The following is a 17,939-nucleotide window of genomic DNA, read 5'->3' as shown; positions in this document are numbered from 1 at the left end:
GTGGCCCTGCCCTGCCTCTTCCTGGAAATGACGGGCAAGGACAGGCCCGCCCTTGGCCTGGGCGCGGCCCGCGCCGCGGGGGGAGAGGCTGCGCTTTGTGCGCGTTGGTGATTGAAGCGCCTCCCCCTCACTCGCAGTACCTGTGTAGCAGGCGTTGCACCCTGGGAGATGTAGTCTCCTACCAGGGTTCTATCAGTGGCTGTGGTGAAGATGCCGCACTCAGGGACCCTGGGACTCTTGTCCCACCAGGGGTGGAAACAGCGGGGCACCGGGCAGCAGGAAAACAAAGAGGCAAGTGCACAACAGGCTCATTAATGTCTGTGTGGGAAAGACATTTTGGTTGATTTTCTGTCTCAAAATTAACCTTTTCCTCTGGGAAATGTAAATCAATAGAGTCAAAAAAGCGCACTGGGGGAAGCGCCTGACCTCAGTGTCTCGGTGCTCTCTCCTTCGCCATATCTCTATCTAAAAGGAACAGTTGAACTGTAGGTAGAGTGCACGAGCCGGGGCCGTCTGTCCTCCTCATGAGGCTGTCCCCAAGGCTCTTCACATAAAGAAAAGAATAACAATTGAAATGCAGTTACAGCACTGGGAATAACCGGCTTCACCATGGTCCTATTATGCATGTGGAGGCTAATGGCAACATGTCAAGGCGGCTACACTTGTTGGGAATCCTTGTATATTTACATGGAAAGACCAGTGGTTATTACCCTGGATGCTTACATTGCATCTCAAAACGACTTGAATGCTGCTACCAGCCAAGACCTGGGTGCAAAAGTGTTAAGCGGAGCACCTCCTTTAGATGATACGGTACCTAGACCAATTTAGACCTCTTTCAGAAGCAGCTGGTCCTGTAGTTAGCACAGAGGGAATCTTAAGGTTGAGAGTCGATTCCACCCTCACCCTCGATGTGGACACGGCACCGGACCGACGTTTGATCGCCGTTGGTACCGGCGCCGAAGGGTACTCTTGTCCCACTGTTCATTCCTGGTGTTCCGTACCGCCCTGAGTGGCAGCCAAAGGAGGTTGAGGAGGACTGGGAGGAGTCTGTTGACCCTCTAGCAGATCAACTCGAGGAACCAGACTGGAGAGAGGAGTTGGCTGATGCCAGTGGTCTGGATACCCACCCAGACCTTGGTATGCTTTCTCCCCCTACCTTGGCTACGGAGGAGGGAGCTTCCTACGTTGTGGTGTGGCATAGGGCGGCTGAGGCCTTGGGCCTCGAGCTTCCTACTGTGGCTTTCAGGACTAACCTCCGGACTGAGGTGCTTCAGCCGGCAGCAGCCTCTTCAGAGCCCCATATGCCTTTTAATGAAGCCCTCACTGACATCCTTTTGGGCACTTGGTCCAAGCTCCGCACAGGGGCTCCTGTGGACAGGATGATTGCCCGACGTCTCCGTCCGGCCCCGAATGACCCACTTTTTCTCTCCCAACACCCTACCACTGAGAGCTTGGTGGTCCAAGCCTCATCCTCAAAAGACGCATTCACTGCTGCTCTCTCAGATTGGGAATTCAAGAAGCTGGACTGTCTTGGGAAGAAGATGTTTTCTTCTGCCAGCTTAGGACTGCGGTCAGTGAACTCCGCATTTCTCTTGTGCCATTATACACACACGGTGTGGGATACGGTTGCACAAGTGCTGCCACAGTGCCCGGAGAAAGCTCGGGCCGTAATCACACACGCTGTTGCTGAGGGTCAAGATGCATACAAGCTCACCATCCGGTTTGGGCTGGATACCTCCGACTCGCTTGGTAGAATGGTTTCCACGTAGGTAGCCCTGAGGCGCTACGCCTGGCTGAGAACATCTGGCTTCTCTGGGGATGTCCAATGTACCCTTTTGGACATGCCCTTTGATGGCTGTCACCTGTTTGGTGGCAAGGCGGACAACGCCCTCGAGCGTTTCAAGTACTCTAGGGCTACGGGCAGATCCTTTGGCCTTGCAGCCATATCTCGTCCCATGCAGTCTGCCTTTCGCCCCTTTCGTGGATACAGAAGGGGTGCCCCACCACGTTCCACCCAGAGCCACAGGGCCGCGCAAGGTGCTCAGCCTCTACGTGGCTGGGGAAGTGGGACCCAGCGTTGTGGGTCTAGAAGCCAGCGGGCGGGACAGTCACCCAATGCCCCCTCTGCAGCAGCCTCCAAACCTTCCTAGTCCGACCTTTCAGAGCCAACAGTTGCCAGTGGGCAACAGGATCTGCCATCATCTCCCCCACTGGCCTAACATCACATCAGACAAGTGGGTTTTGCAGGTAGTCCGGAGGGGCTACTCCCTCCCCTTCAAGACTACCCCTTCCATCATGCCACCTACACTCCATCGTATGTTGGAGGATCATTTGGCACTTCTCCGCCAGATTCTCTTGGCCAAGGGAGCTATCAAACGCGTCCCTGTGCTAGAAGTAGGTCATGGTTGCTACTCCCACTACTTCTTGTTACCCAAGAAGGACAAAGGCCTACGTCCTATCTTAGACCTCAGGGATGTTAACCCCTTCCTCCGGAAGCAGAAATTCAAGATGTTAACCTTTGCTCAGGTCTTGTCTGCCCTCGACCCAGGAAACTGGATGGTAGCGTTGGATTTACAGGACGCTTATTTTCACATCCCTGTCTTGCCTGCCCACCAGCATTACCTACGGTTCATGGTAGACCACAAACATTTTCAGTTCACCTTGCTCCCTTTCAGCCTTACCAGGGCCCATCGCGTGTTCACGAAAGTGATAGTCGTCGCAGCTCATCTGCGCAGATCAGCGGTTCCAGTCTTCCCCCTATCTCGACGACGAGCTGTTGAAGGCGGGCTCGCCCCAGGCTGTCGTCTCCCACCTCCGGACTACGGCAGATCTCCTGCATTCTATGGGGTTCACTATCAACGTGCCAAAGTCGCACCTGATTCCCTCTCAGAAGCTCAGCCTCTATCTTGGATTTCGGCGAGAATTACCCTGAGGCTGCTGGGCCTCATAACCTGCATCCTGCTGGTGGATCATACCAGATGGCATATGCGGGCTTTGCAGTGGGACCTAAAGTTCCAGTGGGCGCAGCATGAGGGGAATCTTTCCGATATCATCCATATCTCGGAAGGGACTGCAGGTGGTGGCTCATGAACCAGGATTGGGTCAACGGCAGATCCCCCTCCCTTCCCCAACCAAAGTTCACAGTAGTGACAAATCCATCCCTGCTGGGATGGGGCAGCCACATGGAGGTGGAGATCAGAGGCCTCTGGTCTCCGGAGGAGTCCGGGCTCCACATCAACCTTCTGGAGCTCACGGCGATTCGTCTTGCACTGAAGGCATTCCTTCCCTCTGTCAAAGAAAGAGTAGTGCAGGTGTTCACGGACAACACCACCACCATGTGGTACTGCAACAAACAGGGCGGGATGGGGTCATGGACTCTATGTCAAGAGGCTCTTCACCTTTGGACATGGCTGGAACATCAGGGCATATCCCTGGTGGTTCAACACCTGGCAGGTTCCCTGAACGCCAGGGCGTACAAACTCAGCCGCCGATGCATGTTGGAACACGAATGGCGTCTTCACTTGGAGGTGGTGCACGGTCTCTTTCAGCAGTGGGGAGAGCCTTGGTTAGATCTATTCGCCACCGAAGAGAATGTGCAATGTCAGCAGTTCTGCGCATTGAAGTTTCCAAGGTGGCACTCGCTCGGCGACACCTTTCGTTGCAAGTGGAATTGAGGCCTCCTGTACTCCTTTCCGCCTATACCACTTCTACCCACAGTGCTGAAGAAGATCAAGCGCAACCAGGCCCAAGTAATTCTTGTGGCTCCGGACTGGGCACAAAGAGTCTGGTACTCCGAGCTCTTGAGCATGGCCATCGATCCTCCGATCAGACTGCTTCTTCGGGAGGATCTTCTGTCGCAGGAGCAGGAAACAGTCCTCCACCCGAACCTGTCCAGTCTCCACCTCCTTGCGTGGAGATCGAGCGGCGACAGTTGACAGCTTTCGACCTTCCTCCGGAAGTCTGTAATTTTATCTTGGCAGCCAGGCGTCCCTCCTCTAAAACTGTATATGCCTGTAGATGGAACAAATTTGTGGCATGGTGCACAGCAAAGGCTGTGGATCCCCTTTCTGCCCCTCTTTCAGAGGTTCTCCTCTTTATTCTTTCTTTGGCCCAGCAGGGTTCTGCTCTGGGCACTCTTAAAAGCTATCTTTCGGCCATTTCAGCCTTTCTTCGCCTTCCTGATCAGCCTTCTCTTTTGAAGTCCCCTATTGTTAATAGATTTTTGAAGGGCATTACTTATCTCTTTTCTACTCTCCTTTTGTAATTCCCCAGTGGGACTTGAATATTGTCCTCACTTCTCTTATGTGTGCTCCATTTGAGCCACTACATAACGGTCCTCTTCATCTCTTTATTTTGAAGACTGCTTTCTTGCTTGCCCTCACCTCTGCTTCCAGGATGAGTGAGCTTCAAGCCTGATATTCTAGGCCTCCCTTTCTTGCTATCCATCTGGACAAAGTAGTCCTCCGTACTAGGCACTCTTTTCTGCCCAAAGTGGTTATCTTTTCTCCACATAGGCCAGACCATCACATTGCCACCTTCTTCCCACCTCTGCACCCATCCAAAGGAGAGACTCCACCGTCTGGACCCAAAACGTGCGCTGTCTTTCTACCTTGACCGCTCTAAAGACTTCCGAGTGGACGATCAACTCTTCGTAGGTTAAGTGGGCGCCAAGAAATGTCAGGCAGTGCACAAATGTACCATCTCTTGATGGGTCGTCCTATGCATTAAGATCTGTTATGCTTTGGCTAAAAAGGAACCTCCAGTAGGACTGTGCGCCCACTCTACCAGGGCAACGACAGCTACTACTGCTTTGGGACGTGGAGTTCCGCTGGTTGACATCTGCCAGGCAGCAACGTGGGCATCCTGCTCACGTTTACTAAGCATTACTGCCTGGACAGCCAAGTCCGGAGAGACAGCTTTTTCTGTCGTTCTGTTCTCCAGGACTTCCTGGTGTGAACTTAGTTCGCAGACCCACCTCTGGGGTTGATATTGCTGGGGTATCTATTCTAAGGTAAGGAATCTATAACTGATGGTCTCTTTCAGATGAACAAGTTACTTACCATCAGTAACGATGTTACATTAGTTAGAGATTCCTTACCGCGCCACCCATCCTCCCCGTTATGCGAACTGACTTGTAGGGATAGGGACTCCCTTGCAGGGCCCTAATTTTGTGCACTGGCGTGGAAAGTTGTGTCAAAACTGACGTCAGGGTGCAGGGGCGCGTCTATGTAGACACCTCAATGTCATCCTAGCAACCACGACGACGAACGCGAAGTCGCCCGATGCCACCTACCGATGCGCAGGGGTACTGCTACAAAAGAAATTCTCTAGAGCCAGTCTGACGCCTGGGGGTAATTCTTAGGTAAGGAATCTATAACTAATATATGTCTCTTACAGATATATCATTACCGAAGATAAGTAACTTGTTCTTTAAGAAGCTCACATTTTGCTGGTCTTTTTGGAAAAATCTGGAATTATTTTTGTATACTGCTCAACAAACCCAAAAATAGACCTCAGTTTATCTTACTTGTGCAGAGCAAGGGCATCCTGTATAGCCGACACAAGTGCAGTCTGCCGTTTTATTACATCCTTGGATATTGTGTGGCCCAAATAGATTACAAAATTCAGCTTTATCTTACCATTTGATCTTTCCACTGGGAGTCCTCGCTCCTCCATTTTTGCTGATGCATAGTGTAGTAAAAATAATCATGTGCTTCTTCAATCCTTCACTCACCAATAGATCATATTGGAAACATGTAATTCCTTTTATCTGTCTTAAATTGTCCAATATTCAAAAAACCAGCTGGTATACCTTTATGAATCAAGAAGATTAATCTAGGGACCTGTTAAGATTCCTCACACAACTCGATTAGTAATATACTGACGCTAAATCAGTAGTGCAGAACTACTCTACTTTCTCCCTAGTCATTAACATACGACTTTATGCATGCATGGGTTCAGATTCCATATGCACTTATATTTCTTTAACCACTTTGTGTTGATTTTCTGGTAGTACGGGACACATAGTTGTGACAAAATCATAACGAAATCTACAGCAATGTAGAAGTTCCCCAAGGGGCCACACATCATAAGCAAGATAAATAACAATAGGTGTCTGTAGGAGGCTGGCTTAGTATATGGTGCACACTTATTTAAGTGAAGCACCCTGCACTAATCCAGACAACCTTTATGTTGTTGAGTTTAGTAGTCGTAGACAACCATAGAAAGCTCTCTTAAGTGGCAGCTGTGGAGCGCAGCCTTCAGGCTTAGTCCAGAAAGAGTGTTAAGCAGCTTGTTTTACCAGAACTAATCATATAGTGTAGGTTAAACGAAACAGAATCACACAGTATAGTTATAAAAATAGTTTTATTTATTATACATCTTCACTAACCCATTTGAAAATCCCCTACCCAGAGATATCAACACAATACTCACAATATTTCAAAAGGAAACAGGTAAGTAAGCACAAAGACACAGTGGTCTCCAGGGAGAGACCAAACCATATACTAAAGAAGTGGAATGCGAACTGCGACCGAAGTTGAGACTTGACCCTGAAGAGCTGGGGACCTAAGGAACCACCCAAGGAAAGTACCCAGGAACCCCATGGATGCTGTGTGCAGAGTGGAAACAGTGTCATGTATTCAATGCAAGACAATAGGGAAGTCGTGTTGCAGTTTTGAAGAAGGACCCTTCCCAGAGGACCCTGAAGAAACCATGTGAAAGATGGAAGGTTGGAGAGTCACCCCACCCGTGGATACCCCAGGAACCAGGATACCTACACCAGGGAAGCCAGGTACATAGGTGCAAAGTAACATCGGAATGCTCCATAGACCACAATGGAAGACTTAAGTATAGCTGCTGCTGGCGAAGAAGGTGAAAGAGTCCAGTGGAATCCAAGTATGGATTCTTGAAGAGAGGTACCTCCAAGGAGAGGTGACAGAGTCTGTGCCACTCAGGAGTGACCAGGCGGCACGGAAGACCAATGACCACCGATGCAGGAGCGTTGACTGTGACCTTGTCGCTGCAGCTGTGAAGACCAGGCAATGCTGTGGAAGACTAGGAGCTGTTCACGAGCAACCCCACATCGGAAGTCGAGAACCAGGGGGGTCTGTGTCTGGCGGGAGCACCAACAAGCCTTGGCAGCAACAACAGACGTGGTAAACGAAGAAGGTGCAGTGCCAGGACCAACAAGGTCCAGAGGACTCATCAAATGCAGGAGAGTCAGGGCAGGCCCCGAGCAAACAGGGGAGCCATCTTAAGCCAAAGAGGACCCACAGGCCGAAGGCACAAGTCACAAGAGGACCTAAAGCAGCTCACCAAAGGATGCATTCCTACAATGCAGAGGAGGCAGTAAGGACGAAGATCTTGGCAGGAAGAGATGCTGGAATCTGGAGCTTCTTGCAGCCTGAAGATCACTGGAGGACAGGGTGAGCAAGCCTTGGCAACAGCAAAGCAATGCTGTACACAGGGGTTCTGTACCAGCGGTTCTGACGAGGGATACCGGCCTCAAACTTGCCGCGAACACAGTGCAGGTCTCGAAAGAGTTACATAGCCACCACCTGTGTTGCTGTGCCTTTCAGAGTCCGTGTGACCTCAGGAGCAGCAGACTGGTCAGCTTTTTAATTTTTTTTTATTTATAGGGCGCACAGCTACCCCGAGGGGTTTCCTGGCGCCAAGTAGGGTAGGCAAGAAAGAAAGGTACAAGAGAGGGATAATTTAGGAACAGCCAGGTTTTCAAACCATTGCGGAAGGCGAGCAGAGAGGTCTTAGCTCGTAAGGAGGCTGGTAAGTAGTTCCATGAGGTCGGTCCCAGGTAAGCCAGGGACCGGCCTCTCGTAAGGGCCCATCTGATTTTTGGAATAACGGACGGATTTTCTGAGCAGAGCACAGGGGGCAAGACGGAAGGTAACGCTGCATTCGATCCTGCAGGTATTTAGGTGCCGAACCTGTTTTGATTCTAAACATGTAACACAGAGCCTTGAATTTCACCCGATTTGACATTTCAACCTGTGTAAGTCACGTAGACACCCAGAGACCGAGGAAAACTTAGGCAGCTGAAAAAGAAGTCTCGAAGATGCTTACGTGGATAAAGAAGGACCTTGTCCCATTCACTCTGTGTCAGTGCACGCCCTATGTCACTCTCCCAATGTTGTCGAAGAGGGAGTAGCCTATTTTGCCCATGTGAACCATGAAATTAAGCGCCGTCCATTTCCCATTATGTGAAGTGCGTGTACATGGGGGTGTTCGTCAGGTCTGTGTCCATGATCTGCCAGCTGCGCTGCAGCTCAAGTAGCAGAGTCCGATAGGCTAGGAAATGGTCCAAGGGTAGGTTACGGTCGGCACTCGGCTGTTCAAATGGCACAGAGGCCGAGTTCTGAAACAACGCTCCCAAGGTATCCACTCCCTTAGCCTCCCATTGCACTATTCCCTCCGGCCAAGAAGCTCCTGCAAGGGGCGTATGGAACTAATGTGCATCACAGATGAATAAGACGTCAGAGCCAGGGTGAACCGGAGGCTTCTAACATAGCTGGTGTATGCAATGGTCAGGAGTTTTGTGGGTTGTGCAGGGTGTTCCTCAGTTGGTAGAAACAACGAAACAACTTGTGGACCAGACGGGTGGCATGGGGAGGCCGAGCACCATCAGCCACTGCAGCTGTGTCGCCAGATAATTGTGCTCCAAATTAGGAGCCCCGAGTCCTCCTCTGTCAACCTGGAGATGAAGCTTCCAGAGGGCAATGTGCCAACACCCTTTGATCCCCAGCATACCATGTAAGGTGCAGAATGTGGTCCTCGGGTGTGAACCGGTAGGTTATGAAAAAAATAAAGGAGACGGGGAACCATTAGCACTTATATACAACTTGCCAATGCTTCTGTTTGTTTTTCATTGGCAATTTGACTTCCACATGAATATTTAGCTACTATTTAAGTGACATGTATAAAGGAAATGTACTCCTGAAACTGAATAAAGGCTCTTTTATTTGAACAAGAAATCATTTCAGTAAGGAATGATGTCCATATTAAACCAATATTACAAGAGTTTGAGTTATTGATTACATAGACCTTAGCTTACGGTAGAAGCCCTTCTAAGGGATAATACAGACGTTAAATAGAATACATAATGATATATTTATTATACACTAGGGCAGAATTGTAGATGGTGTGAAGGTAAGGAAAATGACCATTCTTTGGGGGGAGTGGGGCTGGGGAGATCAAGACAGGCTAGACTCAGAGTGGTGAGATTTGCACGTGAAATTGAAGACAACTAGGACGGGTGAAGCCCTGAGGTTGAGCAGGAATGCGTTCCTGTTAATTGCAGCGGAAAGGGGACGTAATCAGGAGCAAGATTGGGCTCGATGGTGTAGGGGAAATGTTCAGGAACAATGAGGAAGAGAAGGGTGGCAGAATGTCTTTGTCCAGGAGGGCCTTATCTAACTGTGGAACACAATAGTGCCCCACTATTTTGCCCGAGGTGCAGTTATTTGTTTAAAAGCAAAATTACCCTCGGTTGCTCATATACTTATCTAGACATGAGCCTACCATAATCAACTTAACCATATATACCTCCATGGTGGCTATAAATACACAAGACTTGGGGAAATCTTAGAATACAACGTTATGTTATTGTATGTTTAGATGTACTCAGTTTTACAATGTGTGTTATTCCATTTATCGTTCCATTACTGAGTATGCTTTTCTTCTAGGCTTGTCCTGATGACCTTTGTTGACACAGTATGTGAGACTAACTAAACACTGCAGTATTTTTTGTATACAACTCTGCATGTTGTAGCTTTATTTAGGTTAGAGTTGGGGATTTATAAATAAAGTTGGCTTTGGGGTCTCTGGCCCTCTAGAGGGTATTTTCTTAAATATGTTTACATTGTGGCATATCTCTGTCTTTTCTAGCATATATAATAGATGTTCTGGATTACATGACCCCAGTTATGTGACGTCAGCAACAGACGTCTCGTGTTATCTTAAGAAATGTGTTTTTGGCTGCACGTTGAATTACATTACGTGTTGGGAGTTACAGCCTTATTTAATGCCTAATGCTGTCGGCAGTGAATCTTTCCCAGCGTATAAACAGAACCATTATTTATAGCATTGTTAACATTTGCTCAATACTGAAGTCTGCGCGGAGGTCCAAGTGTCTGTTTTTAGCAGGTGGGGCACAAATCTTTGTGGCAACTCTGCTAGAATGGTAAAAAAAAGAGGAATTAAAATGATTAAAAAAAACACTGACAAAGAGCAGTGAGTTACAAGTCTTGAAACAATCGAAGATTTAGCCAGAAGTTCCGTGCAGAGCAGCCTCTGACGCATGGCCGCCAAATGTGTGTTGCAAAGACAGGATCTCTGACAAACTGCAGCACAGAAATGTGCCCTGCAAAGCCAAATAAATGTCAGGGATTAGTCAAGTTTCAATTAACCCACATAAAAAATGCCATAACACAAAGATGAAATCGGAATCATGCTTGGCTTTTCCGACTTGCATTCGTTTGACAAACAGTTGTGCGCTTTCTAACTCCTTTAGTAAAAACTGGAAGAAACCATAAGATGTTTGGGGCAGACAGAAAGCATGGCTGTTTATTTTTAAATAAATATGCTATACTCTTTCCAGTCGGTTAAGGTCGCCTTGATGAATTTGCACGCCAGTGAGCATTGCAGTCCTCCCCTAGAATAAAAGTCTGCCCAGACGCCCGTGAACCGATAATAATATTTATTTACAGGTTTTCTGTTCGAGGTTGTGGCCTCCCGATGGGATGCTGGCATCGCCATCATTCTTGGAAGTTAAGCTGTGAATCGGCAAAAGATGAATGCGCAGAATTCCATGTGAGCAGGGGCGTAGCTTGGTCCGTAAGATTTTAGGAGGGGGATGAGTTTCAGGTTTCCCAACAACCAGGCTGGCATATAATGTCAAAATGCATTACACGAGAAACAGGGCACATGAGGGGGGGTTAAGGGACAGTGGAAAGGGAGACGAGTGCGAATGGGGTACTAAGGAAGAGAAAAAGCAGTATTTAGTAAAATAACAAACATTTTTGATTCGTTCAAAGCAGAGAGGGAGAGAGTGAGTGAGCGTTTAAAAAGTATGTTAAGCTTCTTGTGAAATCCGACAACCACCTCACCATACCCGAGTAAAAGAACCTGTCCCAAACAATTTGCCAGAAAATACAATTATTAGGGGAGTATAACACCCCAAGCACCCCCGCTGAAGCTACGCCCCTGTGTGTGAGTTAACCGAAATTGTTGCAGTGGTGAGACTTCATGGATAGAGGACATGCAGCTGTTATTTGGTCACACCGTTCACCTCCATCGAATGCTTTAACAACCAGTTAGGAGTCCGAATAGAGGGCAGTTTTATTTTTAGGAGTTCTGTGAGATGACATTATGCTGCTGGCATATGAACTGTGCGGCAGGCAGCAAGCCAAGTCTACTGAAGTATCATTTAAGTTCGTACATAAGTGTTTGCATCTCACAAAACACAAGCTAGTACAGACGAATTCACAGTTTGAGAACCGCTGAAAGCATGTATTAATATGTTGTTTGTTAACGGCATTTCTGTGATGTGCTGTTGACTTTGCAGAGCTGCTGGCTGCCCAGGGATGCCTTTCCACGCAGTTTTGATGCTTTTGTCGCAGACGGGTACGAGTGCCATCATGTGATAAGTTCTGAGTGTTGAGTTCTAGCCCATCTCTAGGTTGAGTGGCAAATGATAACTCATTGAGCTATAGGCTGTGATTTTGGGATCAGAGAGGGGTAGCTGGAAAGCTTCATCGGTTTCTTTTGCTGCTCTTAGGTCGGGCACATCGAAACAAGAAAATGATTGTCTTTTCAGTTGGGCAATTCATGTCTTTTGGCATTTTCAATAAATGTCTATTTGGCATAGTTCTGGAGTGTATTATTATGATCTGAGAGTTTGGCTACTGGTTTTATCAGTTTCATTTCAGGCAGATATCTGCTTCTTTGGTGGAAGAGATTGGATTTGCTTCATAAGAATAACAATACATTGGCTCATAGTAAGAAGTGTTAGGGACCATTGTTCCTCATTGCAGGCCAGCATTTGCAACCTCTTCAAACATTTGGTAGTGTCACAGGTTCTGTACCAAACTATACCTTATGCAATGGAGTGATTTGATCTTCATTTCTGCATCCTGAGAATTTTTTTAGAAATCCTAATTCATATAATGGAAGTAGGCCTTCTATCTTCATAGTTTTACGCTCACATTTAGTATTATAAGAGTTTTTTCTTATTATTAAACCCACTTTACAGGAGTCTGAACTAGAGGAAGCCAGGCTCACTTCCAGAAGCTGTGCTCCTCTTAATGCAGCTTTTTTTCCCTTCAATCCCCAAATTTCTTAGAAAATTTGCATTGCACCGAAAGTTACAGTAAAGGGACAACTCCTAGGAGAATATATAAAACTGTCATTCTCGCTTCTGTATAGTCTTTTCCAGTTACAGTAAGCAACTTGTAGGATTTGGAAGCTTCCTATTGCCTACACGTGTTGTAGATTTTCATTTTGAGTGACGAGTAGCGTGTAGTACTTATTTAGTACAGATCTAGTTCCAAAGAGCAACTGAGCACCTTATAGTGAAAAGGCGCATGAATTCACTAGCTTAACACCTGAGAGTACAGGGTATTCAGGATTGGTAGAAGTGATTACTCAGATGTTCTTTACAGTAAACATGCTGCGGGATACAATCAGAAGTCCAGTCATTGCATCTGGCAGTGGCAGAGTGACTGCAAGCTCTTCACGGAGAAAGGGAGATAGTGGTGACATTATAGGTATCTATCTGAAAGTGACACGTTAGTGATAGATTTCTTACCTTAGAATATCTCCAGGCGTCAGACTGGATCCGGAAAGTTCTTTTTCGCTATCAGTACCCCTGTGCGTCAGTAGGTGGCGTTGTGCTGCTCCGCGTCCGTCGCTGGCGTCGTATGCACCGAGATGACATCACAGAGACTACTTAGGCGCCACCCATGTTGATGTCAGTTCTTCCTTTTTCCGGGCAAGTAAGTGCAGATCTGGTTAGAGCACGTACCTCAGTCACTTTTTACTATCCTTTTGAGACTTTTTGTCTCCTGTCAGTTGTCTGCTCTGGTGCACGTAGGGATGCCTGGTTTTAAGTATTGTGGGGCCTGCCATCGCAACATGTCGGTGGCGGACCCCCTCTGTCTCTACTGCCTGGAGAGCGACCATGACTCCCGGGCCTGTTTGGACTGTTTAGCAATGGCCCCGAAGGCACTGCGGGAGAGGCGCCGGAAGCTGTTTGAAGTCCGGCACTCATCCCATGCCGCTCCCGGTCCAGGGGCCGCTCCAGGGAACGCTCGCGGGGCCATCATCATCATCGTTTCTCGGGCTCCAAGTCTTCACCCTCAGATTCGGGTAAGAGACGACACAAAAAGAAGTCGAAGAAGCGTTGTCGCTCTCTGACGTCCCTCTGTCGGTCCCCGGATGCGGACGAGGGGTTCTGCCCCTGCGGGTCCTTCAGAGCCCTGGAATCCCGCGGCCTACCCACCTTACCCAGGTTTGTAGGCGACTCCCGCTCAGGTGCAAGAATTTCTTGCCACCTTGGACCGCCTGTTTAGGTCTCCGGCTCCCGCCGGCGAGCCCTCGGGCCCAGCGGTCCCGTGTCAGGATCCTGTCGGCGGCTCTGGCCCCGGCGCCGCAGGATCCTGCGCCGCTGGCTCCGACCACGGCGCCCCAAGGTCCCGCGCTGCCAGCTCCGGCCCCAGCGCCGCCCTCGGCTCCGCCTCCGGGACCGCTGTGGGTGCCATTTGTTCCGCCCCTGCCCCATTTCTCTTACAATTTTGTCCCTACCTGGGATCTGCACTGGGACACTACGCCGGTTCGGCCCCATCCGGTGCCGTTCCCGGCGCCATTTGTTCCTTCCCCGGTCCCTGCCCTGCCGCTGCAGCCCGTCCTACATACGGCGGAGGTAGAGGATGACTGGGAGGGGTCCGAGGACCCTCTTGCTCGCAAGTGTGACTCCGAGCAGGACTGGGCGGACGCGTTGGAGGAGACCGGCGACCTCGATCTCTCCTCTGACCCGGGGCTTGCCTCTCCTCCGCCTACCATGGAGGAGGGCGCTTCATACACGATGGTGCTTTGTCGGACCACTGAGGTCCTCCACCTTGATCTCCCTACGGTGGCCCTAAAGACTGATCTCCTCACTGAGGTGCTCCATATGGCGTCCATTTCGTCGGAGCCCTTTCTGCCGTTTAACAACGCCCTTACTGACGTCTAACTGGGCACTTGTTCGCTGCCTGCCACGGGGGCCCCGGTGGAAATGAATGTCGCAAGGCGTCATCGCCCGGCGCCGGGTGACCCTGCCTTTCTGACCACTCATCCTACACCTGAGAGCCTGGTCATCCAAGCTTCAACATGCCAGAGTGCCTTTCCCATGGCTCCGCCGGATAAGGACTCTAAGAAGCTGGAGTAGTTCGGCAAGCGGCCGTTCTCTTCGGTCAGTTTAGGGCTGCGGTCGGTGAACACCCCTTGCCTCTTGGGCCGCTATTCCCACGCGGTGTGTATGGTCATTGCACAGGTGTTGCCTCAGTGTCCTGAAGAGGCCCAAGATGCGGCTAGGTTCGCCATTCGGTGTGGTTTGGACACCGCGGACTCCCTAGGTCGAGCCATTTCTATGACTGTGGCACTTCGTCACCACGCCTGGTTGAGCTCTACCGGGTTCTCGCCAGATGTACAAAGCTCACTCATGGACATGCCCTTTGATGGCACCCGTCTGTTTGGCGATAAGGCTGACCGTGCACTGGAGCGTTTTAAGGACTCGCGAGCTACGGCCAAGTCATTGGGTCTTTCCACGAAAAGCCCGGCCACTCCTGGTTTTCATTCCTTTCGTGGCCACGGCAGGGGCGCCCAGGCATGTTCCTTCAGCAAGCCTGCACAGAACCAGCCTCAGTGCGGCTTTCGCAGGGGCGGGTCTGGGAATCAGTGTGGGGCTCAGTCTACATTCTGGCTCGCTCTCACATCGGACAAGTGGGTGTTGCAGATCATCCGCAAGGGTTACTCCCTTCCCTTTCAGTCTGCTCTTCCAGCCATGCCAACTCAGTACCACAGCATGTAGGGGGAACACTTGGCAACTCTCCAGCAGGAAGTTGTGGCCCTCTTGGCCAAGGGGGCCATCGAGTGCGTTGCTGGGCCGGAAGTAGGCAGTGGTTTTTACTCCCACTACTTTCTGGTCCCCAAGAAGGACAAAGGGGGTCTGCGTCCCATCTTGGACCTCCTGAACGTCAACAGCTTCATCCGGAACGACAAGTTCAAAATGCGGACTCTGGCTCAGGTCTTGGCTGCCCTCGACCCTGGAGACTGGATGGTAGCGTTGGACTTGCAGGGTGCATATTTTCACATCCCCGTCCTGCCGGCCCACCGGCGTTACCTGCGGTTCACGGTAGGCCAGGAGCATTTTAGCCGTGCTCCCCTTCGGCCTTACCAGCACCCCTCGGGTGTTCATGAAAGTGATGGTGGTGGTCGCAGCTCACCTGCGCAGGTCAGGGGTGTCTGTCTTCCCTTACCTCGACGACTGGTTGCTGAAGGCGGGCTCGCCCCAGGCAGTCGTCAACCACCTTCAGACTACGACCGACCTCCTGCATTTGCTGGGGTTCTCCATCAACGTGCCAAAGTCGCACCTGAGTCCCTCTCAGAAGCTTCCCTTCATCGGAGCGGTTCTGGATTCGACGCGGTATCGGGTTTATCCTCCCGAGCAGCGAGTCCGGGATATTCAGGCTATGATTCCGATCTTTCAGCCTCTATCCCGGGTTTTAGTCAGGATCACCCTCCGGCTCCTGGGCCTGATGACCTCCTTCATCCTGCTGGTGCAACATGCCAGATGGCATATGCGTGCTCTGCTGTGGGACCTGAAGTTCCAATGGGTGCAGCATCAGGGCAACCTGTCCGATCATGTCCAGATCTCGGAGGGCACTGCACGACAATTGCAGTGGTGGCTCACAAATCACGATTGGGTCAATGGCAGAAGCCTCTCCCTTCCCCACCCGGAGCACACAGTGGTGACGGATGCGTCCCTCCTGGGATGGGGTGGTCACTTGGGAGATGGGGAGATAGAGGACTTTGATCTCTGGCGGAGTCCCGGCTCCATATCAAACTTTTGGAGCTTTGGGCAATCCGACTAGCACTGAAGGCATTCCTTCCCGTTGTCAGGGGAAGTGTGGTGCAGGTGTTCACGGACAACACCACCACCATGTGGTATTGCAACAAACAGGACGGGGTGGGGTTGTGGACCCTATGTCAGGAGGCTCTGCTGGCTGGAACATCAAGGCATTACCTTGGTGGTTTAACACCTGGCAGGTTCTCTGAACGCCAGGGCGGACAAGCTCAGCTGCCGGTGCTTGATGGATCACGAATGACGTCTGCACTCGGACATGGTGCAAGGTCTCTTTCTGCAGTGGGGAGAGCCTTGGTTAGATCTTTTCAACACCGAAGAGAACGCGCAATTTCATCAGTTCTGCGCGTTGGAATTTCCAAGGCGGCACTCGCTCAGCGACGCTTTTCGTCGCGAGTGGAGATGCGGTCTGTTGTATGCCTTTCCGCCTATACCACTTCTGCCCAGAGTGCTGAAGAAGATTTGGCGCGACCGGGCCCAAGTCATCCTTGTGGCTCCGGATTGGGCACGAAGATACTTGTATCCCGAGCTACTCAGCATGACGATCTCTTCCCCGATCCGTCTGCTTGTTTGGGAGGATCTTCTATCGCAGCAGCAGGGGATGGTCCTCCACCCGAACCTGTCCAGCCTCCACCTCCATGCGTGGAGATTGAGCTGCGACAGTTGACGGCTTTCGATCTTCCTCCCGAAGACTGTGATGTTATTCTGGCAGCCAGGCGTCCCTCCACTAAAACGGTATACGCCTGCCGGTGGAACAAGTTTGTGGAATAGTGCACAGCTAAGGCTGTGGATCCCCTTTCTTCCCCTCTTTCCGAAGTCCTTCTGTTCCTTCTTTCTTTGGCCCAGCAGGGCTCTTCTCTGGGCACTATCAAAGGTTATTTTTCGGCTATCTCTGCCTTTCTGCAGCTTCCAGATCAGCCTTCGCTTTTTAAGTCCCCGGTTGTTAACCGTTTCCTAAAAGGCATTACGCACATGTTTACTCCCGTGCCTTTCGTAATGCCTCAATGGGTCTTAAATCTTGTTCTGACCTTTCTGATGTGCGCTCCTTCTGAGCCCCTTCATAACTGTCTTTTATGTCTTCTCCCTCTCAAGAGGGCTTTCCTGGTAGCTATCACCTCTGCCAGAAGAGTGAGTAAGCTCCAGGCTCTTTCTTCTAAATCTCCTTTCCTTTCTGTTCATCTGGACAAGGTGGTGTTAAGGACCCGTCCTTCTTTTTTGCCAAAGGTTGTCACGCCCTTCCACATCGGGCACACCATCACATTGCCCACCTTCTTTCCGTCTCCGCATCCTTCAAGGGAGGAAGAAAGGCTCCACCGTCTAGACCTGAAACGTGCGCTCTCGTTATATTTGACGCGTACACAGCAGTTCCGGGTGGATGACCAGCTCTTTGTTGGCTTCGTGGGCGCCAAAAAAGGTCGAGCTGTGCACAAACAAACCATCTCTCCGTGGGTCGTTTTGTTCATCAAAGCCTGTTACTCCTTGGCTAAGAAGGAGCCTCCTGTTGGGTTGCGTGCCCATTCTACCAGGGCAACTGCAGCCACTACTGCCTTGGGACGCTGCGTTCCCTTGCAGGACATTTGGCAGGCAGCTACGTGGGCCTCGCACACATTTACCAAGCATTACTGCCTTGACAGTGAAGTCCGGAGAGACTGCTTCTTTGGCCGTTCTGTTCTCCATGACTTTCTGTTGTAATCTGTTCGCAGATCCACCACCGGGGTTGGTATTGCTGGGGTATCTATTCTAAGGTAAGGAATCTAACACGAACATGTCTCTTTCAGATGCACAAGGTACTACTTGTGTAAGG

The 17,939-nt window shown here is 50.3% G+C and overlaps 1 protein-coding gene across 3 annotated transcripts in view; it reads left to right on the top strand.

Annotated features, from left to right (window-relative positions):
- Window positions 1–17,939, top strand: part of LRBA (LPS responsive beige-like anchor protein) — a 2,426,603-nt gene that overhangs the window by 2,072,800 nt on the left and 335,864 nt on the right. The window lies entirely within an intron of this gene.

Source organism: Triturus cristatus, chromosome 2_2, assembly GCF_964204655.1.
Source record: "Triturus cristatus chromosome 2_2, aTriCri1.1, whole genome shotgun sequence".
Classification (NCBI taxonomy): Eukaryota; Metazoa; Chordata; class Amphibia; order Caudata; family Salamandridae; genus Triturus; species Triturus cristatus.
The sequence above is the reverse complement of the archived record's forward strand: the minus strand, read 5'-3'. Positions and strand labels throughout refer to the sequence as shown.